This window comes from Bactrocera neohumeralis, chromosome 2 (assembly GCF_024586455.1).
Source record: "Bactrocera neohumeralis isolate Rockhampton chromosome 2, APGP_CSIRO_Bneo_wtdbg2-racon-allhic-juicebox.fasta_v2, whole genome shotgun sequence".
Taxonomy (NCBI): Eukaryota; Metazoa; Arthropoda; class Insecta; order Diptera; family Tephritidae; genus Bactrocera; species Bactrocera neohumeralis.
In genome coordinates this window covers 71,102,627-71,126,553 of record NC_065919.1, presented here as the reverse complement: position 1 = coordinate 71,126,553, position 23,927 = coordinate 71,102,627, and the positions used below count along the sequence as shown (strand labels likewise).

Sequence of the window (23,927 nt, the reverse complement as noted above, 5' to 3'; positions counted from 1 at the left end):
TGATATTACATCGACTGAGTCATGGAAAATTGAACGGATAGACCCTCTGAGACGTAGCCGCGGCCAACATTTGAAAAAGATAATCTCCAAAAAAGTAAAAGCCAAAGAATGTTCTTCCGAATGATAATAAACATTCCCCATTATATTTGAAGTTTCTTAGTTTTTTCCTTAAAAAAGTAGGGAGCCCTAAAATAGTTCACCCTTTAGTAAGGCTTTTGTCATATACTTGTATGAATAGAACTCGAATAGATTTATGTCGTATGTGGGTTTGTTCGAAAGTGTGTGCAAGTTCAAAGAAGTTCAATAATTCTTATTTATTCGGAAAAACTACAATTTCTTGTTTGCTTGAGTATACATTTAAATTTGAAATATATATTTACGTGTACGTGTATATGCACATTTCAACACTTTTATGTCATAGTAATATAAAATTTCGCAAAAGAAAAAAGTAAAACCTGAGCAATACAAATTTCATTCAAAGATTTCGTGAGTTGCAACAATCGCTTAGTTGACAACATATACAAGTAAACTTATGGAAAGCATAGTGTGCTAACTGGAATGATTTTGTATTTTGCTTTTCGTGACTTATTAAAATGATTGTTGACTGGTTGAAGATATTTTTCATGTTTTCTTTATGAGATTGAGACGTTGCTTTTTATAATATAACTTGGCAGCATGGATGACACCTTCTATGTTGCACTTAATAATCGCTTTGCTACCATTTATTATGGTTTACGAGCTGAGATGTCCCGTAACTCGTTTTTATGATTTTCGGTTGCTGGCTTTGTACGCGCCGCTTTTGGTGTAATCCTCATGTTGTTCTCACTCAAACTCATTCCGGCTGGTGTTTGTATAGATGTTATCGAATTCTCTACGGAATAAATATTAAAAAAAGGCAAATGACAATGTACACCAATGGCTCGGAAAGTGGTGGACTTCTAAAACATTTTAGTCGGATTAATTTCGATGCCGTTGTAAATGTTCGTGTATGTGTTAGCAGAGAGTTTTTATTCTGCTCATTTTTGGTTTGTTGCTTATTTTTAATTTCTGCTACATTGTGTGGTCGGACTAACTTACAGCTTTTCAGTGCCTATCATTGGGAACAAATATGCAGGACAGTATGTGTATGTGAACTTTTCCATGTCGAAACAAGAGAAGAAAAATAAGTCGATTACTGAATTCATATGCCAGTAAATTGACCGGCCATTGCACGAATTTCATTTCCTTTGACTTTAATAGCTCCACTGTTATGATTTTCTTATTTTATACTGCAATTACTCCAGTACAAATAAATTCTTCTTAAAAGTGAATCAAACTAAATTTTTTTAAAAATACATACCTGACAATACGTGCAAGCAATTTTCTCCTAAGGCTGTGTCAAACATCTCCGAATACCACTCGACAGCACTAAAACAGTGAGTATTTGCATTTAGGTCATGACCACGTTACTGTCTTGACATTAAATTAAGTGCTCCCAAGAACTGCTTTAAGCATTCACGCCCACGGCAATAGAGTGTTCTTGGTTCCGCAATCAGTTTTGTGTTGACACGCAATTTACAAGAACGCGTGTTAATGGGATTTAATTTCGTTGGAAATCCACTGGTGTACTTATATTCTGCTATGTATAATTTGTATTTTTTTGGCGTTATTAGGACGGTCTTGACTAAGCTTTTCCGAAATAGAGGAGTTTTGCTGCTAGCTATTTGCTTGACTGCCTGTTCCCTGGGGACAATTCGACGACTTCGTTATAGGAAATTTCTCACACACTTAACTAATTCCATAATTTCTCCCAAATCAGGTATACTTTCCTCTACAAAAACTATAATTACATATACTAATATTGAAGCTATTGAAATACCTTCATGTCTCGTGGAATAACTTTCACACATTCCTTTAAAAAGTTTATAAATTTATCCAAATTATGCTTGTACGCATATAATTGCGAGAGAAACAAACTCAGAGGGCAACTCGCATATATATGGCTGAAACTAATTAACTCAAAGCTGCTGCGTGAAAAGAAAAAAAAATTTTTAATTAAGGCAACCTGACTTCCGATATAGTTACAAAGGACAATGATGTATTGGTATAAAACTATGAGCTTGGCTAATCATGAAGGCTTAGATAATTTCTGGGTAAATTTGCTTGTTTGATGCCATCACTACTTGCGGTATTCGCTCGATGAAGATTAGCTTCCGTTTGTTGCGTATAGTCATTTATAACAGATAATTACCGGATGCTATTAACAGGTGAAAAAGCAATTTGCGCGGGTGTGGTAAGAGAAAACCGACAAGAAAATGGTAAAAATAAACAAAAATCATCCTGAAAAATGGATAATAATGTTAGTAAGTTGAATTATGCCTAATCATCGCTTAATCGTTTTGGTGTTGCGAAAGACAATGAGCTTCTTTGCTTATTGTGCGAACAAAAGTTCAGTTTGTGGACAGGGCAACTTATTATAAGAGTTGTTTTCTTCGGTTGACTTTACTCCATATGATTGGTGATTATATGAGAGGTACCTTAACGCAACCCAAGTATATTTTCTTAGGGTGTGGTATAATAGTAATTATAGATAAAATCGGATCGATACTACATACGAAGACTTTCATTTTTCTAACAATCCTTATGCCGAATATATCGGTCAGTGTATGAGTAATATATAGTATATGTATACATAAAATTGCTTGGATTTCGATCCTATGGTTGACGTTTGACATCCTAAGATATTTCCCTGGCTTTTATGCCTCCAAGTTGCAAGAGTATAAATGTTCGGTTGTAGCCGTAGCCCTTCTTTACTTTTTTGCAAAATAACTAGGCAAATTTGTCAGATAAATCTTTGCTAAATAAGTTCTACCAAAACTTTACAATATTTATTTCCTATGGTATGTGGATACCCCCACTACAAGGTTCAGAATTAAAAAAGCATTTAACATTATTCGTTTGGATGCTATCCAGTACATATCTTTGACGACGTTTCTCGATGAATGATACATGAAAGATACACCGTTGTGAGTAAAACATGCTACAGAAACTGAAGGAATATAGGAAGTAGGCGTGTTAGTTGTATGATTTCGTCTATTTTCACACTGTGACACAAGAATGTAAGAAGAATGACACGTACTAAATTTGGTCGGATCCCGAGATATGGGATTTCACCAAAATGTGGGCGGTGCCACGCCCATCGTCCAGTTTTCACCCCAGCTCCCTTAAAGCTCTCTTAGCGGACTTCATGGGAGCGCAACAATTCATCATTCACAAAGCAGTATGCCTACAGTACGCTCGCTACAGCATGTTCAGCAATGAGTGTGAAATCGATTTTAATGCTTCATAATTTAAATGAATATTATTACAAAATTGTTAAACGATTTCTAATTGCATTCTACTGCAATTTGCGCGTTCGAATCATATTCATATATAAGTCAACAACTGCAACTCTTTAAAATGTTAAATACTTTTATAACATACTGTACACTGAACTATGAAATTAGCATGTTGGGCCTCCCTCCAGCAAAGCAATAATAAATAGGAAAAGCGCCCATAACTGAACTTCAAAGATATTTAAAAGAAAAAGAAGCACATGGAAAAATTTATGAAAGTGAAGAAAGGCATTAACTTCTCAAGCAGAATTTAAAATTTTCAGAATTTTGGCAAATTGCTACTAATGAAGTTGGTCGGCAACTAAGATTGAGGAATAAGACAAAGTAAACCCTAGTCTTTCAGTTGTTCAGCGCACAAGTTGAAAGGTAAAACATCTTAAAAGTGTAAGTATCAAAACAATTAGAAAGAAACTACCTATCTTCTAAAAAATAAGTCCATTTCATTTTGAGCGAAATATTAAAATTTCGTTGAAGTAAAAGGCTTTAGTATGGCAACAACGAAATGCAGACACGACAAGCCACGAAACTTTGTACATCAGCTGTTTGATATGTTGCTGCCGTCTTACAAATGTTCATGTAGCAGGCTTCACGACGCCATTTGCAGTTAACTGTCGTGCAGTCATGCCATGTCGCTCTAATTGTGTTCACCACATGAGTTTGGCCGTAGTGGAGCGTTTATGGTAGATGACACTCCGAATTCTTTTTGATGATTTTGACCAGCTCCACGCGATTCAACAACGCACGTTTTTGCTGGACGTTATCGAGATCGCCTTTTCATCAGCAGTAAACATCCACTTCAAACCCGGATCATTTTTATTGCGATTTTCAAGTGGAAATGAGTACCATAGGGTGTTTTTTTGTGTGTGGCACCCGAATTCAAATAGTTTCAGAGTGCTTTTTCCGCAATGTTTAGCTCATTAGGTACTCAACGACGGTCAGATTCGTCGATTTCCATTATTTTATCGATGATTTCGACAATTTGACTTTCAAAGCATTGTGCATCTTTGCCATCAAAATTATCTGAACGGAATTGGAGAAATCGGAAATATTGCTCGTGATGGGCTGTTAGTATCGGTGCTAGGACCATAAACACGTCTGTCTTTCGTTTTCGCCTTTATTGAAGCCAAAATGTAAAATGCGTCGTATCTCCCCTGTGCTGGCGTTCATTTTTGACGCGTGCTCAAACAATACTGAATCAAATAATAACAAACAAAACTGTTTTCGAAGTGTTTTCTTATCTGTCTACTGCTTCACTTAGTGAGCGACATGCCGTGCTTCCGTAGTGATAACATCGTTGTTGTTGCACTCATTTGAGCAGTGTTGCTGTTTCAATGTAAATGAATACTCATCACGACTTCTTCCTTTGATAAACTTGGATATTCCCGTAGAAACCAGTCCCTGACAGAAACCAAAAGCGTACAACTGTTTCCTACGTTTTCACTACGGGCGTAACTTTTGGCAAATTTCGTTCAATACGGCAGGTCGTAACGTCAGTCACTAACTGAAACATAAAGCGTTGTTGAAATCACTTAGTCGTCTTCATGGCACTTAAGCTAAGCCATGCTATGCTCTTTAAATCTCTCAACACAGAGACAGAGAAATATTATTTTTACGAGAGCGCAAGGAGATCACTTATCTAAGTATCGCTGTTCTTAGCAGCTTAGTCGGTCACTAACTGACGCATTAACGTTGTTGGAATTTTTTGATCGTTTCCAGGTCACTTACGGGGCATCTCGACAGGATAAAATTTATAGCATACTAACTGTCAAACATATTGCTATTGCCATTGCCAAATCTGTATGTGGGCATTTGCTAATATAATGTAATCATTTGCGCAAAGGCGTAGAGTAGGTAGGTTCGAGCTGATGTAGCGCATGCTTCGAGCTCTTGAAAAATTTATTTTATCATTTGCGAAATGCCGTCGGGTAGGTAGCTGATGTAGCGTACGTTTTTAGCTCTTGAACTCCTTAAATCTTTTAGTGGAAAATAATAAAAGAATAAAGATCCTTTTTTCACAAATGTATTTCTGGGAAAAATAAGAAGTCATATTTTTGGACTACTATATAATAGTTGCGGCATAAATTTTATATACCAATTAAAATAATAAATTTAAATTGAGGAATAATATTTTGATTTATGTTTGTATAAGTTTATTAAATTTAAGACCGCTCATTCCCAACCCAATTTGCATAATTTTTCCGTAACTTAACAATTTTAACTAAATATTAATTTTTTTTGAAAAATGTTATTTTGAAAATGTACTTTATTTTTATAATATAACACAACCGTCTTAATGCTCGCTCTTCTAAATTTCATACTACCGAAATGAAAATGCCGTCGGCATATGTGCAAATGGGATATGTTGCCTCTTCAAAATTTTCATAGAAATAAAACCTGTCCTGTGAAACTGCTGAAGTGACAGCTTATAGCTTACAATATATGGCAAACTAATTAGTATTCTATATATTGTAAGCAATAAGTAATGTGGAGTCTCCCCAGGTGATAGGCACGGCAATACAGTTAGTATGCTATAAATTTTATCCTGTCGAGATGCCCCGTTAAGTTAAGCTATGCACTTTAAATGTCTCAACACAGAGACAGAGAAATATTATTTTTACGAGAGCGCTAAGAGATCGCTCTCTAAGTTACCGTTATACTTAGTAGCTCAGCTTTACAAAAGTGTTTTAGCTACTGTATAGCGTGAGTAGGAAAGCGAACGATTTCATTTTATTTGAATTGTGCGTTTTGAACAGTGCAGTTATATCAGTTGCCGACAATTCATGTCCAGATTGTACTATACTACAATAATATCCGTAAGTATGAACAAAAATATATCCAGTTGTATATAACTCGAGCTGTTGAATAGCTAAAAGAAGTCATCCTTCAAGTTTTTTTTGTATTTATTTTGTTCTGAGTTGCTATCAAAGCACATAAGTGTATACACACGTGTGTAGAAATTGACATACCTCATGTTGAGTTTCATAAAATTTTTGCTGTATTATTACCTAAATGCGTACATATGTACATATGTATATGTATGTATACATAGTATATAATATATTTGTGGTCGTGAAAAGCGTTGATAATATCTTAAAGACCATGCGGTCGCACTAATCTACGTTTGGAATTATGTGGGTATCAAAACAAATGAGAAACAACAACTTACAAATAAATTATATATGACATGTACCTACACTCATTGTTTCATGTGAAATCTTCGTTGACACGTGCAACCAAATATATGTACATTAGGTTAGGTTAGGTTAGATGGCTGATCAGAGATCGCACGTGGCCTAATGTAGTTCTTTGTGAAGCCATTGAAAATAGAACTCCCGTGTTCGGACTTAAAGATCGGCAAACCGCATAGTAGCCAATACAAATTATATAAATATGTAAGTACATACAGGCATAAAAATATTACATGTGTATACACATGTACATACATATAGTCACTAAAAATTTTGAAGTGTTGAGCAATTTTGACAACACTTTATTTAAAAATTAGTTAATGATATGTTATTTATCGAAACTATTGAAAATTACTATACTGGAATTGAATAAAAAAGAAAATTGAAAGAAATCACGAACGAACCAAAAAGACCTAAACAAATTTTAAGAAAGTATGGCGGTTAGCTTTGCATGACCTCGAGTGTACAAATGTTTCCATATGTATAAGAATTATGCAGAAGTCTTAACTCTACGAGGAGGGTACCTAAAACGCTCGTGTGATAAGCTTATTTAAGTTTATTCAAAAAATTAGATTGATCGTCATTGTAAACGAAATAAATTAAAATTTAATTCTAATCGAGAAAAAAAGAGAATTTGGTACCTGTGATGAATCGCGTGATACCGCTGATCGAAACTATGACATCATGCGAAACTCTTTGATTTACTCTCATTACTCTATCATTCTCTTTCCCTGTTTACAAAGTTTACGGAATTTTGAGCAGCTGTTATCAAAAAAGATTGGAAGTCAGATATATGCCTGCTTAAAGTAGCTGACAAAATCAGTGCGAACCGAAATTAGAAGGAACGACACAAAAAAGTTCCCAGAAATTTTAAATAAAACGCAAATATTTAATTATTCATCACTAAATGTTTCGACGCCTTCAAAGGCTTTGTGTTGGTATTGAAAACTTTGGCATTTGACAAGATATTTTAAAAAAATTGGTATAGATTATTTTCTAAGGCAACAATGTAATCTGCGATGAAATTTTTCAGATCGGTTAAGTATGGCGTATAGCTGCTTTCAAACTGAATGATCGGAATCAACTGCTTGCATGGGAAACTTTCGCATTTGACGTGATATCTTCACGAAACTTGACATGGATTACTGCTTAAGGTAATAATATAATCTGTGAAAAAATTGTTCAGATCGGATAACTATAGCATATAGCTTCCATACAAACTGATTACATAGTTAATAAATGAAATGCATCTGTGAGGGGTATATTAGCTTCGGTGCAGCCGAAGTTAACGGCTTTTCTTGTTTTTGCTCTTCTTTGCGAAGTATTTGCATTCAAATCTTTAATCATGACTTCATGATTTTTTTTTTTTGAGTTGTATTTCGTCTTAGTCGATGTAGTTTTTTGTTTAAAACTAGCTGACCCCGCAGCCGTGTGAAATTATGTGTTTTTAAATGAAAAGAAAGTTAAATTTATCATTTAAATTTTTTTCATTATAACGCAACTTGCTAAACAACATTTTTTAGTTTCTATTCCGGTGTACAGAAAAGATGGTTTTCCAACTCGTGAGCACGCCACGTATATCTGACCGTGTGGAAAACATAGCATTTCCAAATTTATGCCACATACTATGCGACTATTCTTGTGTCCTGTTGGTTGTCATCTCAAATGCAATTTTTACTGGAAACGAAATACGTTTGAACTGAAACGGCAAATCGTTAGAACTCAAAGGAATTCTTAGAATCAATCATTCTGCTCCCTTGTATTCATAATAACGACATATCCAACTTTGAGACGCAAGAATTATCGCGAAAACTGCGCGAACTTCATTTGCATTCCAGTGATTGAAATTGCTGGCTTACTTTTCCAAAACTTGCACACATCGTACCATTCACAGTACATTAATCAAAAGCAACCGAAGGTAGAAACAATCGTCGTTTATCGGGTGGATTGTGTAAACTTGTCCTAATGCATTAGTTGATAACACACCTGGATGTTAATCTACTGGTTGGAATAGCTTTCTGCGCAACTATTTCTTTGACGATGCATTCCAGGTGTAATGTCAAGGTATTTCCGAATAAAGCAATTTTCTCGCAAATGGATTACTGACGAACGTTGAGAAAAAACTCGTTAATGTTAATTTTGTTGCTGGCGGTGTTTCCACTGGCTGTACTGTAATCTCTGGGTTGAAATACACTCTCCAAATTAACTGCGAGACGCACAAAATTCGGTAAACGTTCATAGATTGCAAAAGTAAATATTCTAAAAAGCGCTTTATTGCAGTTCACGTATCGACCGTATCATTCAAGACCAATACCTGCCGTGTTGCTTCCTTTGGTGACGTACCTGCAAAGGTATTTTATCGATAAACCAAACTGCAATACTCAACATTGATATGAGTTTTGTCAACTTCAATATTCATTCTTCTAAATTGAGTGCTGAATGTTCTGCCATTGTCGTCTGGTGACGACGCCGATAGAGTGGATATACATCAATTCTTGTTTGAGTTTCCGAAAGAAAAGCACTTGGATAGTGTTTCGTGCATTTATTGTCAGACATACAAACCGAAGTGGGATTGTGGTGTCCGCAAGGTCCATGGACCATATTGGTTTTCATTACTTCGTATAATACTGGATCTTTCTCTGCATCAGGAATTTCCGCAGAAATGATTTCATCAATTTGTGCTGGTGTAACCACCTTCTACCATCCAAAGAAGAATGTGTGCGTGCGGCAAACCTCTCTTTTGCTACTCAACAGAGTACATCCAGCATCTGACTGCACCATATATACATACATACATACATTGCTTCAAGATAAAGTCCATCAAACACCGTAACTGACGTTTGAAAAGTAGTGTTGTGACATCGTGATAATCGCTTGCTGATTGACCGCGATTCATAATTTCACACATATGTCATCGCATCCTGGGAGTACTCGGTCATGTGTCTTGGGATGCCAATGGGTGTTGACGGCAAAAAGAACGCCGACCGATATTAGCGCGACCTCTTCGTGGCTTCGTAACAAATTTCAATTTGTAATTGATCACTTCGTCTGAAACTCACATAAAGCTTTCCCTGAATAATTTTCAATAATTTTTCTTTTGAAAAGCCGGAGTAAAAAAGTAAGCGACCGAAATTGAACGATTCAAAAAATTTACAATTCAAAATACTGAAAAACAAAACCAAAAAAAAAAATGGAAAAAAAGTGTGTGTGGAAAAAAGTTACTTTTTGGAAATTTCCAATTTTGCGGATTTTCCTCATGAAGAGTACCTTTTAAATTTTTTCTAATTTCCTAACCTTCCCCGATTCACGACGAACATGCTTTGAAAATTTCATCAAAATTGGTGCAGCCGTTCTCGAACTAAAAAAAAAAATTCAACATCAAGAAAAGATCTCTTTTAAGGTGTTTTCCGGCAGTTATTGAAATTTTTCTTGCCGTAAAAACCATCTTTGAACTTCAGCGAACATTTAAAAAAAAACAGTTGGCCAAATTGGTCCAGGCGTTGTTGAGTTATGCCTTCATTTTATATAATGGATTTAAAGCATTTCATTTAATATTGTCATTTTTTTTATTACAAAAGGAAAGTTCAGTAACTAATAATGGCCACGAATTGTACGCAAAGACCTGCTCTACAAATTAATTCCATTGAGCAGAACCGCTTGATGGAAAAATGAATGACGAAGAATTTGCTTCTTCGACGAACAGTCTCTGACCGATGTGACATTTAAAATTTCAAGCCCAACGGCTCTGTAAGTATTACTTTGTCCTCAGCTTACATTAAATTATATAAATTAATGTATTTAATTTTTGGGTTGCTCAGTGTACCCGCGCATCGTTTGATACTCGCAGCAGCGGGTCCCTTCTTCGAGAACCTTTCCAATGGCGTTCAAGGCAATAATCCCGTCATCGAGATAAATGATATCGATAGCGATATGTTTTTGCGTCCAAAACCATTTGTTACTACGGTCATGCCTTGAAAAGTTGTATGGAAGCATAAGCACCCTGTAAAGTGTATTCATCGATATGTGCCATGAGGTAGTATTATCAGAAAAAAATTGTATATTAAGACTCACCTCCATGAAATTTTGTGTTTCGTATTCAATGATTTTTTGCTTAAGAAGTTCACATTACGTTTCGTGCTCCAACGTATCGGGTGATTTTTTTGAGGTTAGGATTTTCATGCATTAGTATTTGACAGATCACGTGGGATTTCAGACATGGTGTCAAAGAGAAAGAAAGCAACGCTTGCAAATCATTGAATTTTATTACCAAAATCAGTGTTCGGTTCGAAATGTGTTTTTATCGACAAATTTTGTTCAGCGATGAGGCTCATTTCTGGTTGAATGGCTACGTAAATAAGCAAAATTGCCGCATTTGGGGTGAAGAGCAACCAGAAGCCGTTCAAGAACTGCCCATGCATCCCGAAAAATGCACTGTTTGGTGTGGTTTGTACGCTGGTGGAATCATTGGACCGTATTTTTTCAAAGATGCTGTTGGACGCAACGTTACGGTGAATGGCGATCGCTATCGTTCGATGCTAACAAACTTTTTGTTGCCAAAAATGTAAGAACTGAACTTGGTTGACATGTGGTTTCAACAAGATGGCGCTACATGCCACACAGTTCTATGGCCATTTTGAGGGAAAACTTCGGAGAACAGAAATGGACCCGTAAGTTGGCCACCAAGATCACGCCTTTAGACTATTTTTTGTGGGGCTACGTCAAGTCTAAAGTCTACAGAAATAAGCCAGCAACTATTCCAGCTTTGGAAGACAACATTTCCGAAGAAATTCGGGCTATTCCGGCCGAAATGCTCGAAAAAGTTGCCCAAAATTGACTTTCCGAATGGACCACCTAAGACGCAGCCGCGGTCAACATTTAAATGAAATTATCTTCAAAAAGTAAATTTCATGAACCAATCTAACGTTTCAAATAAAGAACCGATGAGATTTTGCAAATTTTATGCGTTTTTTTTTAAAAAAAAAGTTATCAAGCTCTTAAAAAATCACCCGATATAAGCACCCTGTAAAGTGTATTCATCGATATGTGTAATGATGTAGTCCACACAACTGTTTATAGCATCGTCAATTTGCAAAACGATTGCTGCCATGGCGAAGACATTGTCAAGACAATAATCCTGTCTTAGAGATAAGTGATGTAGATAGCGATATTTCTGCGTCTAATAACCTTTTGTTACACCGGACAGACCGTCATTACCGTTAACAATATCGGTGCCGTGCTGAAGGCAGCAATCGTTTTGCAATTGGACGATGCCATAACCAGTTGTGTGGACTACCTTATGACACATATCAATGAATACACTTTACAGGGTGCTTATACGCTGGAGCGTGAAACACAATATGAACTTCTTAAGCAGAAAATTATTGAATACGAAACAGAGAATTTCATGGAGGTGAGTATAAATATACACGTATTGTCTAACAATAGCGTTTTTATTTCTGATAATACTAGTCAGCCAAAGCCATGAGTTTCCAAATTTCGATGTTGAAAAATGCAACGTATTCCGGAATCTGACAATTTGAATATATGTAACTCGTGAGGAAGATGATTTCGATGCCATTAACCGTTGGTTCGATTACAATGTTCTTGAGCGTCATGGACAACTGCCACTTTTAATAGCTTGTCGCCAGCTTACCCAAGTCGAAGTGAACTTTCTGTTGACACACATACATACACTACCAGGTTGAGAGCTGCTGGCCTTTAAAGCGTTATTGGATCAGAAAGCCTGCACCGCGATCAAAAATAAATATGCGATTTACAGAACCACGTGGGATCGGTGCTGCTTATTCTGATGAAAAAACATTGCTGGCGGTTTGCTCAGAGGAAACAGAGGTAAGCGTACACTGTGGCTTATATTCAAATATAATAATCTTAAATTAATGTATGAAAATATTTTTGGAATAGATGAATCCCAAGCTGCTGCAATATAACAAAGCTGAGGATAAGTGGCAAGAATACGCGAGTATAGAAATCGATTAGCAATGGTATAGAACTATTTTAAAGAATGATAATATGTAAGTTGTCAAATATCTCCCTTCCGCTTTTTTGCTCTTTATTCAATGCTTTATAAAAAGTGTTACAGTGATCGGATGTAGCTCAAATAATTCGATAATCTGTTTCCATCTAGACGGCAACTTCATAATACCCCTCGTAGAAGCTCTTCCTTATTTGCGAAGAACTCGGACAGTCACTATTGAGTTCAACTTTACACCAATAAGGGCGATCGCCATGGACAGGAACAGGCAGTAATCACTTGGCGCTATGTCCGGGTTATACTATGGATGAGATAAAGCCTTCCATCTGAGCTCCCGTAGCTTCTGACGAGTCATCAACGAAGTGTGTGGTCTGACTTTGTCTTGGTGGAACAGTACACCCTTTATGTTGGCCAATTCTGGACGCCTATGGTCGATCGCCTGCTTCAAGCGGTCTAGTTGTTCGCAGTAGATGGTAGAATTAAGTGTCTGAACATATGGGAGCAGCTCAAGTGGATGATAACCTTCCAATCCTACCAAACACACAGCAAAACCTTCCTGGCCATCTAACCCGGCTTGGCCAGTGTGTGGACGATTCACCGGCCTTCCACCACGACCGATTTCGCTTGATATTGTTGTGTTTGATCCATTTTTCGTCGCCAGTCACCATCCGCTTTAAAAATGGGTCGAGCTCGTTCCGTTTCAGCAGCATATCGCAGACGTTGACTCGGTCTAGAAGGTTTTTTTGCGTCAAACCATGCGGCACCCAACCTCAAAGCTTTTTTGTGTATCCAGCCTTCTGCAAATAGTTTAAAATGGTTTGGTGACTAACTCTCATCTTCTGGGCGAAGTCACGAGATGCCACATGCCGGTCTAACTCGATGTTTTCCATGATTTGATCAGTATTAGTCGTCACAGGTTGTCCGCTAATCATGCATAGCGTCGTTTTGTAGGTTATGTCAAGACCTTTCAAAGATGTATAGTATTGCCAGATAGAAGCTCTGTAGCGCTTTATACGTAGCCGCACAATTTAAAAGGCGGAAGGGAGATATTTTACATTCTAATATAATTTATTAGCGGTTATAAAAAAATAAGGTTCCTCTACATTTAAGAAGAAAGGAGTGCAGTGACACGTTATGATCTGGTTGACGCTGACTTTAGAAAACTCTAACTCTTTGACATTGTCAACGACTTCTTTAGAATAATTCTAATTTTTTATAAAAAGACTATGCAACGTGTCGAAATGTCACTTAGAGATAAGCATTTTTTCTTCAATGTTTTTTTTTTTTTTATTTCCAGATATACGACTTCCGAGTTCGTATGGGAGTTCGTAACAACAAACCACATGGTGCAAGATATATTAAGTTGATTTTTGCCTATCGCTTGATGTCAATCTAAATATTCTTAACGAAATTTCGCAGATTTGCTCTTTGGAAGCTTACGGTGGTTTTATAGCTTGCGTATTGCTGGATAATAAACTATGGGCTATTACTGCAAATTCTTTCCTAGGAAGACATATGAATCAGTATATGACGAGGAAAATGACCGTTGGGGACAAAAGTGCTCACTACCCGAAAGAAGTATTCATTCCTGTTTTGTTGCGCCTTAAGACGTCGAAATGAAAGATCAATATTAATAAATGGATATTTTGTAATAAAAGCTCTTATAAAAAATATCAGAGATAGTTTTGATTTACTTGCTTTGGAAAACGCGTCATTTATTTTGTATGCTACACAGGTTTTGGGTAATATTCTCGTATTCTCAGGCTGAGTAAACTCTTCTCTCTTTCTCTCTCGCTTTCTTTTTCGCTTCATTTTAAGAGCAATCGATCAGAAAACTTCCGATACGGAGAAAGAAATATTATTGCTTTCGCAGTAGTATTGAAAAAGGTGAGCGCATTTCATCACAGTTAGCATCAGCGGACTTGAAAATATCACAGTTGAGCGAAATAATATTACTCTCAATGCAAGTATTAACTTAAGCTTACAGATTTGCTTTCAAACCATGAGCAAACGCCTGCATACACATATTTATTTACAGATATATTCTTGAAACAACTCTTATACAGCGGAATTAAAGGTTTTTATAATGCCTGAGTTTGTGGTTAATAATAAAGAATTATCTAAATAAACGTTTCTGGTGGCCTCACCCAACAAACTTCTGGCCTATTGTTGAATATATTCTGAAATATAATTAAGTAAATATGATAAATGAACATGGCTATAATCGAGCATATAACCATTCAAGAAATGACTTTAGGAAAGAAAATAGACACGTAAATGCATGTCTATAAACATGCAAGCATATCAACAACGGAGTTTTGGCAATGCCAAGAAATTGTTGCTGAAAAATGCTATAAAAAAGTGCTATGTTGCCACTTGGTGCCATTGCGTTTTGCGAGGTTGTCGCATTTCCCTTCTGGGACCAAAATCAGAAACTCGTGCAATGTATGTATGAGTTTTGAATGTTTGCCACCGTGGCAAAAATGTTTTTGAGAGAGCATGAGCGGTAGATGCGTATTTTCAGTTCAAGGTGTTTTTTTGTTGGGATCTGAAAGTGGATGGGAAGGTCAAAAGCGTTTAGCAAAGGAAAATAAACTAATGATTTTGGAAGATTTCTCGGGCATTTGCTGATATCAACAAAGCCTAGATTTGTGAAGTATGGAAGTCGACGTCAACGGTTGTACCATAAATTAAAAATAAAATTGAAGAACATGCTGTACGTGAGTCACTTAAACAAAGTGAACTTTCTAGAATAGAGCAGGTTGTCGAAACCATATCTCTATTTTCTAATGACACAATCACTTTCCGCCAAATAAGATGACTTGAAGAGCGCTTATAAAAATAAAAGTTAATTGCGGCAAATCATAATTTAATTAACAACACGCCAAAAGCAATATATCAATGCTAATTGCTCTAACCAACATTCCTGAGTTCACTTTTGGAATTTTGAAAGAGAGAAAGAGAGATAAAAATAATCATAAGAACATAGAGCCGTCAGGTTTCCGCCGCTTATAAGCCATGATGGATAATCTGCCTGACTTAATTTAATCTGCGGTTTGTATAAATCAGTCAATATGTGAAATTGTAGTGAAATATTATGCAAATTACTTTTAAATGATATTATTAAGGAAAATACCATTGAAAAAGTAAATCTGGGAGGAAGATATTTTGTTAATAAAAGCCAATTATTTAACAAAAAAGATTAAATGTCGCTTTCGAGAGAATAAGAAGAAACTTTCATTTAAATTATTTTCAAAACCTATTTGACAAAGCGATTTTGTTAGTATCATTACAAAATCTTGATGTTGGCAGATTTTTCAGTTACTATTAACTTAGCTCGTATTCTGTCGATTTATATTTTTCAAAATAAAATAGCTGATAACCGATAAATGGACTAAATACATATTTACCCCATGGAAAATGAAGCGTACTGCTGCAGAAACTATGAGAGTAATAGCGGCTATACCTATATATGGAATTTACATACAAGTAAACAAGACTTTCAAAAAAACAAAACAGAAAAAATGGGTTTTTCGGTAAAATCAATTTATTTTATAAAAATAAAGTCTCCTTCTGCGTCAATACAGTTTTGTGCACGGCACACAAACATGTCGAATGAGTGTTTTAGCTCGTTGGCTGGATTGTGTGGAACAAACCGTGCACACAACTTTCGTAAGCCCAAATGTTCTTTCGAAATGCAATAAATCGATGCTTTGGAGATGTTCAATTCCATTTCCATAAATTTCAATGATGATTTCGGCTGATTCGGCACTTTGAAAATATTGAAACCACTCGTGCACACTGCTACGGGATAGGCAATCATCAATTCTTACTGGACAATCGATGAAGATAGCAGCTTCTAACGCATCAGTCGACATACTACTGTGCCCAAAAAACAAGGTCACATTGTATTTATTTTGAAAATTCTTTATTTATTCTTCCAAATCAATTTCATCCCTTTCAAAGTAATCCCCTCCCGATGCAATGCACTTATGCCAACGGATTTTCCAATCTTCGAAACACTGGTTGTAGTCACTTTCCGGGATGGCCTTCAGTTCCGTCTTCGCTGCCGCTTGAATCTCCTCTAAATAAAAACGGTGTCCCCGGAGCGGTTTTTTGAGCTTGGTCAACAGCCAGAAGTCGCACGGCGCCAGATCAGGTGAATACGGTAGTTGGATGGTGCATTATCGTGGTGTAAAAACCAAGAATTGTCTTTCCACAATTCCGGCCTTTTTAGGCGGATAGCGTTACGCAAACGACGCATAACGTTCAAATAATATTCCTTGTTGACTATTTGACCGGTTGGAAGGAATTCATAATACACAACACCATGATAATCGAAGAAAACAGTCAACATGACCTTGATTTTTGAGCGACTTTGGCGCGTTTTTTTTGGTCTGGGCTCTCTTTTGGCACGATATTCGCTCGATTAATCGGTTGTTTCGGAGTCGTAAGCATAGATCCAAATCTCACTGCCAGTTATAATGTGTTTCATGACACCCTGGTAGTCGGAAAGCATCGTTTCACACACTTCAACGCGACGCCTTTTTTCCAAAAAATTCAATGTTTTCGGTACCAGTCGAGATTTGACGCGCTTGAGGACCAAAACATCCTTCAAAATGGTATTGGCTGAGCCTTTCGATATGCCAACTTCATCAGCAAGGTCTCTAATTGTTAATCGACGGTTTTTCAGAACCAAATCTTTGATTTGTTGAACGTGAGCTTCGTCGGTTGAGGTTTATGGTCGCCCTAGACGCTCTTCGTCTTCGACACGTTCACGGCCGGCTTGGAACTCACTATACCACTTGGAAACATTTTTTTTAGACATAGCCTCATCACCACTTGTGGAGAATATTTTAGCTTCAATGCAGCCATACCTAACGATTTTTCTTATTGACCTTCATATTTTTCAAATTGTTTGTTAATAGTCGTAGAAATTCCAGATTGTTAAGTGATGTAGTAGGTACCGACAAGATCGAAGAGGCTGCAGAACCATGTACATATTTGCTCAGCATATGAAGTGCACAACTGTAACAAATTTTTAATTTAAATAGTGCAGCCGGTGCTCATGTTAAACTCATTTGAACTGCAGGATTTGGATTCGACCAAGTTGCGCTTGAATTTCCTTTATAAGAAACTTCAAACCTTAGATGCTTGAATGAAAAAAATTGTGGTAAGGTTAAGTTAGAGAATCTCATAATATCATGGCACATGCTAATAGACATATAATGGAGTAGTATAGTTAACTTAACGTCCGTAAAGAAAGGGGCAGCTGTTGCTGACAGCTATTTGCAGATTGTTTAGCTCATTTTGTTTTGTGAGAAATTCGTTGCTATCGAATAAATGGAAATTTGCATTTACCTTGACGATGGCAGAAGGCAAATTTAAATTTATACTTCTTCTTCTTAATTGGCGTAGACACCGCTTACGCGATTATAGCCGAGTTAACAACAGCGCGCCAGTCGTTTTTCCTTTTCGCTGTGGGATATTCCAAGCGAAGCCAGGTCCTTCTCCACTTGGTCCTTCCAACGGAGTGGAGGTCTTCCTCTTCCTCTGCTTCCCCCGGCGGGTACTGCGTCGAACTATGTGTTTTCATCCATCCATGTCGATGTCGTCGTATATCTCGTACAGCTCATCCTTCCATCGAATGCGGTATTCGCCGTGGCCAACGCGCAAAGGACCATAAATCTTTCGCAGAACTTTTCTCTCGAAAACTCGCAACGTCGACTCATCCGTTGTTGACATCGTCCAAGACTCTGCACCATATAGCAGGACGGGAATTATGAGTGACTTATAGAGTTTGGTTTTTGTTTGTCGAGAGAGGACTTTGCTTCTCAATTGCCTACTCAGTCCGAGGTAGCACCTGTTGGCAAGATTTATCCTGCGTTGGATTTCTAGGCTGACATTGTTGGTTGTGTTTACGCTGGTTCCAATATAGACGAAATTATCTACAACTTCAAAGTTATGACTGTCAACAGTGACGTGAGTGCCAAGTCGCGAGCGCGACGACTGTTTGTTTGATGACAGGAGATATTTCGTTTTGCCCTCGTTCACTGCCAGACTCATTTCTTTTGCTTCCTTGGCCAGTCTGGAGAAAGCAGAACTAACGGCGCGGGTGTTAAGGCCGATGATATCAATATCATCGGCATACGCCAGCAGCTGTACACTCTTATAGAAGATGGTACCTTCTCTATTTAGTTCTGCGGCTCGAACTATATTCTCCAGAAGCAGGTTGAAAAAGTCGGCAAAGTTTAAATTTATACACTCAGAGTAAATTTACTAATTTTTGTTTAGTTCTGCGAATCAGCAAATGGAAATGAAAATCTGAACAAGCTTTAAGTAAAAAATGTGTATACTTTTTTCATATACATACATGGTTCTGAAAATATAAAGTTTAAGTGATTTCGTTTATCTGATAAAAATAAAACATTAACTGCTTATATACAATATATCTATTGTACGTAATTGGCTGCATGCCCAAAAAATACAAAAAAAAAAAAAAACAACATTAATATAATAATATTCGCATATGCTCATTTTAAAAAATTAGGTAATTAAGAAAAGTAAAAGATTAATTTAACCAGACTTTTATCTCTCTACGCCTAATAATTTGCACTATTTTAATCACAACTCAGTTATAATTGCACCACAACTACTCCAAAAGTGGATCAAATTTATATTGAAAAATTTAAATTTGTTTGAATAAAATTTTTAATTGAAATTGTTCAAACGAATTTTTCGTAGAAGTTTAAATTTCGCAATAAAAATACTTTAACTTTGCGAAGCTCAACTCCAACATTATTTCAATCAATCCACCACAATGAATGAGAGACTCTATAATTATCATTGCAGTTGCATTTACATAGAATTACAAAAATTTTATGATGAGAAATTCTTTCCGCAGTTGCTCGTTGCCACCTCTTGCATCCATCTGCTCGTGATTTTATATTTGTTTGCTGCGCAAAGTGGTGCGTGTTTAACTAGCAGGCAGCTATATACCAGTATTTGTGAGCCATTCTGTTAGAATTTGCATCGCAATTTTCTATGGCTGCTTGAATCAACATTAATGTAAGCGCGGTTTGTAATAACATGAGCTTTTAGACCTAATTTTTGTGTGGTGTCTGGGTAGATGTGACTGACTTTTATAGAAGCGCAAACATGTGCTTACCTATTTCAAACAAAGTATGCAAATTCATGTGGCGATGGCGTATAACCCTTTGAGGGAATTTCTTCTATGCTCACTCAATTCCTGTTTGCATTTGTGCATACCTCTGTTGGTCTGAGTCGCGTCGTCTCTTAGTTCACTCACCTTTTCTACTCCACTTGCCTATAGGGCCTGACGTGATTCAGCTTGTAGAAAGTGAAATAAAAGCCATATAGTAGTATTCATGTAATTACTGAACACTTTTTTATGAGTTCCGTGTCTAAAAATATTTGTGCTAAAGTTTCACTGCGTCATATTCTGTGATTCTGTTTCATTTAGAAATTCAGAAAGTTGTGGTTTGGTCTGTAAAAATCGTTAGTATTCAAAATGTACAGATGTAGTCTTTCCGATTTCTAAGAGCTACGAGGATTTGTGAGTGGTCCCCTGAAATATTACTGAAAGCAACATGGCTCTGTCGGTAGACGACAAACATTGAATATGATAAACAAATTATGGATCATAGCTTCATTTCGTCTGACTTTGCATGGCAGATATTGAGTGCAATTTTCAACATAAAATATAAAAATGCCTTTAAAGTTCTGGTCAATACAGAGTTATTGAAAAACGCTTATACTCAAACATAATTAATGTATGGATAATTCTTTTCCTCATACTTTGCAGGGTGAGTCTACGCGTATTAAAAATTAACATGCTGCTACTGAGACTGAAATTTATATTAAACATGGCTGCGATGCCACTACAAATCCAGCTATCATATATTTTGCTAATAACTACACTAACCTCCACAATGGAAGAAACCCGTGACCACACAAAAGTCGATCACACAGATGGAAAATCTTGTGGAAATCAGTTTGATTTTGTGTTCTTAGAACAAATTTATTTCTGATTGAGAGCTCTTTCAACCTACTAAAAATCAACACACAAATTTGTTTATTTGCAATACGGCGAATATGTGCTTGGATACCCAAAATCTTATTTGCCTAAGACAATCAAGCCTACCGCCCAAGAGAATGGTGGCTGTGATAGCGTGTATGGCGGGAAATATGGTTCTACTGAGATTTGTATAACATACATATATCGATATGTTTTTTTATGAGTATATGCTAATACTTGAGAGAGTAAATGTGCACGTCAAGGCAATTCTGGCAGACAGCAAATTTATTTTATATTCCGCAAAGTCGATTTAATACTTTTCGCCTACTTTAGAAAAACAAAAAAACAAGTATTTTGTGCTTTTGAAAGAATTTTTGCATTTCAACAGACTTTCTAAGGCTTATCATCATTTCACGAATACAACATTTTCTCCTTTCGACACCTTTTTTTGCTACAACAGTTTAATGAACCTATTACAGTCTCATAGTAACGGCAAACCTTTTGACAGAAGGCATAAAATACATTTTTATTTTCACACAATATTGTATACCAATGTAAGCATATTCAGATATATGTACGGTGGCTTGTTTTTTTTTATAAAAACATGAGACTTTAATTGAAGTCAATACATTTGGGTTAAACCAAAAAAATTTATTTCGCTGCAACCGGTTTCGGTTCGTCTTGTTGCTGGTCCCGTTTTATACCCTGAACAGGCTATATTAACTTTGCAGACCAGACAAAATTAAGGTAAAGATATCTTATACGAAATTCAGATGTCAAAGGTATTAGAGTACGAAGTTAAAGTTTTTTTTATTGTACACTTGTGTGTAGTGAATTGTGCTTTTAGGAAGGACTGCGGTCAAGAAGGAAGCACAAAAGATATTTAAAGCAAAAGAAAAAATAACATGAATTTGCAGAACAATGTAAAGGAGTTTATGTGTGTGCTTGGTCGAAATTGATTGCTTTGGCTTGTAAATTGTGTGCAACAAACAATTGAGCAACTAAACGGCGAATATTAGAGAAGAAGATTTTTGATTGCACTCCAAATTTATATACCTTACGTTCTACAGATATTTATTTGTGTATGCGTGGGGTTTTCTTTTATGAAAAGGTGCAAATTCGGCATTTTAAAGTTTGGTATGTTCTTTGCTGAATGGATGAAAAGACTCGAGCTCTGAAAGTATTCGACGCAGTACGCCGAGGGAAGCAGAGGAAGAGGAAGACCTCCACTCCGTTGGAAGGGCCAGGTGGAAAATGATCTGGCTTCGCCTGGAATCTTCAATTGGCGTCATACTTCGAAAAGAAGAAAAGACTTGCGCGCTGTTGTGAACTCGGCTATAACCGCGTTAGCGGTTTCTACGTCATCAAAACAGATGTTATTTGCTGTTTTACTGTTATTTTATGCATGCGGTTTGATTGTGTTGTCATCAATGAAAAGACAATAATAACGCAATAAAGGAATAAATAAAAAGCTTTTTGTTTATAACGGAGCATATATTATTCTCTACACAATTTAAAACAGTGAGTAAAGGCATAACAACTTTCTTACTAATCTTAACCCTTTTGGCCCGAATATTTCCTTCAAATTTAGCTATAAATAAGGCTAAATGGTCAACTGGTTATTATGAATTGGAGAGTTCTTAGACGTTCCAAAAATAAAGATGCACTCAAAGCTTAAAAAATCATGTCACCCGGAATATGATGAAAGAGGCTTTAATAAAATGAGCCCGAGAAAAGTTTTTTTTTTGCGCTTTTTTATTTTCTTAATATGATAAATAAATTTTAGTTATGGATAAGCATGGAAAAAACTTATTTTAAGACAATATGTAAAAAAAAACCAAAAACAATTATATATTTATTTTAGAAAATACCTCTTTCTATTTATGCCATTGTACGTATACCCATTAAAATCTCATCTTCGATGTGAAGTAAGTATGAACGTTATGTTAGAATCGTCTGCGATTAGCAGCAGCATGGAATCTATAGAATAACTAACGGTGCAATTCAACCCATTTCACTTCGACTCTTAATAACCGCACAAAAGCACCGTGCTCAGCGATCCTTCGACTCTCCCTTCAATAGAAACCATGAATGATTGTGTGGATCTGTGTCGGCAACACCCGCACCTGAAATGAATGGTAACATGAATTAAACAGCAACAACAGTAATCAGCTACCAGCAGATCACAATAGACAGGAATATGCATGATACTCATTTCTGTCTTTGCTCTCCATCTTCGGACTGATGGATGGGAAACGTGTATCCGTGCACGTGGCTGTGCCCAACACCACCGCTATGAGGAATCATTAACTCGGCGCAAAGTTTTCTTAATTGAGGTAAACTTGTGGAGAGCGGCATGCAATGATTTTCTTTGTGCACTTTTCTGAAACGGGTCTTGATGGATGAACTGTGGTAACGCATTGCGTTCGCACGTTTTAATTAACAATGTTAGGAAGCTTTGAAACATAAGAAAGGTGTTTCATATATATGTAAATTTTATATTATTTTACTTATAATTCCAACCTTGTGTGAAAATATTCGAAAAGGGATCAAAATTCATTTATATATGCAAAACTTTCTGGATTCACACTTTAGTAAAAACATGGTCAAAAGATTTATAGTTTACCGATATTTAAGTGGCGATGGCGTGTGGCGTTGTTGTGGTATTGTGTGCGGGTTACTAATTATTGTGCCAACTAGTCACACATTCTGGCACTCTGTTGAAGTAGCCATAAAAACAAATACACCTCCTCACACGCATACAAAAACGAACGCATGTGCACACTTAAAAGCATTGAAACTCGATTTTGCATTGAACTGTACATGTTGCTATGCTCGATTATGTCCTTGACCGAAGTATTTTCCCAATTAACTGTTTCTAGCAAATTTCAATTGCGAACAGGCAACACAGTAACGTGAATTTATAGGTTAAGCTTGTGCCTTGACATGTACAGGGTGTTTGTTTTGAGACTTGAAGATTTGAATAACAAAACGTATGCTTTTAGTTTGAGGTTATCACCAAGAATTTGGTTTTCTATTAAAGTAAGGGGTTTTCATTATGTTTTAAAAATGATTTTACGTCGAACGACCCAATTTTCTACTAATTTTTGGCGCAAGTTTTTCTAATAACGGTGAATATTTGTGCTTAAAATTAAAAAATCGGGTGAAAACTTGCCCTAGAAAAATAACTAATTTTTGCCTTAAGAAAAATAACTAATACACCAATTTTCTAAATCTCAACCAGAAATGTTTACAACATCACACACATACATACTGAACACTGCGCAAACCCCGAATAGCAAGACTTATACTTAAGCCAAGTCACACATTGTCAA

General features: G+C 36.4%; 1 protein-coding gene and 1 long non-coding RNA gene across 2 annotated transcripts in view; one reads left to right on the top strand and one right to left on the bottom strand.

Annotated features, from left to right (window-relative positions):
* The window catches only part of LOC126767522 (uncharacterized), a 617,976-nt gene that overhangs the window by 447,371 nt on the left and 146,678 nt on the right, over positions 1 to 23,927 (bottom strand). The window lies entirely within an intron of this gene.
* On the top strand, positions 6,094 to 14,227 carry LOC126767598 (uncharacterized). The gene is made up of 8 exons (XR_007669127.1): positions 6,094 to 6,187; positions 7,596 to 7,716; positions 10,141 to 10,309; positions 10,381 to 10,595; positions 10,679 to 10,713; positions 11,579 to 12,412; positions 12,485 to 12,564; positions 13,852 to 14,227. It is a non-coding gene; the product is annotated as an uncharacterized LOC126767598 (long non-coding RNA).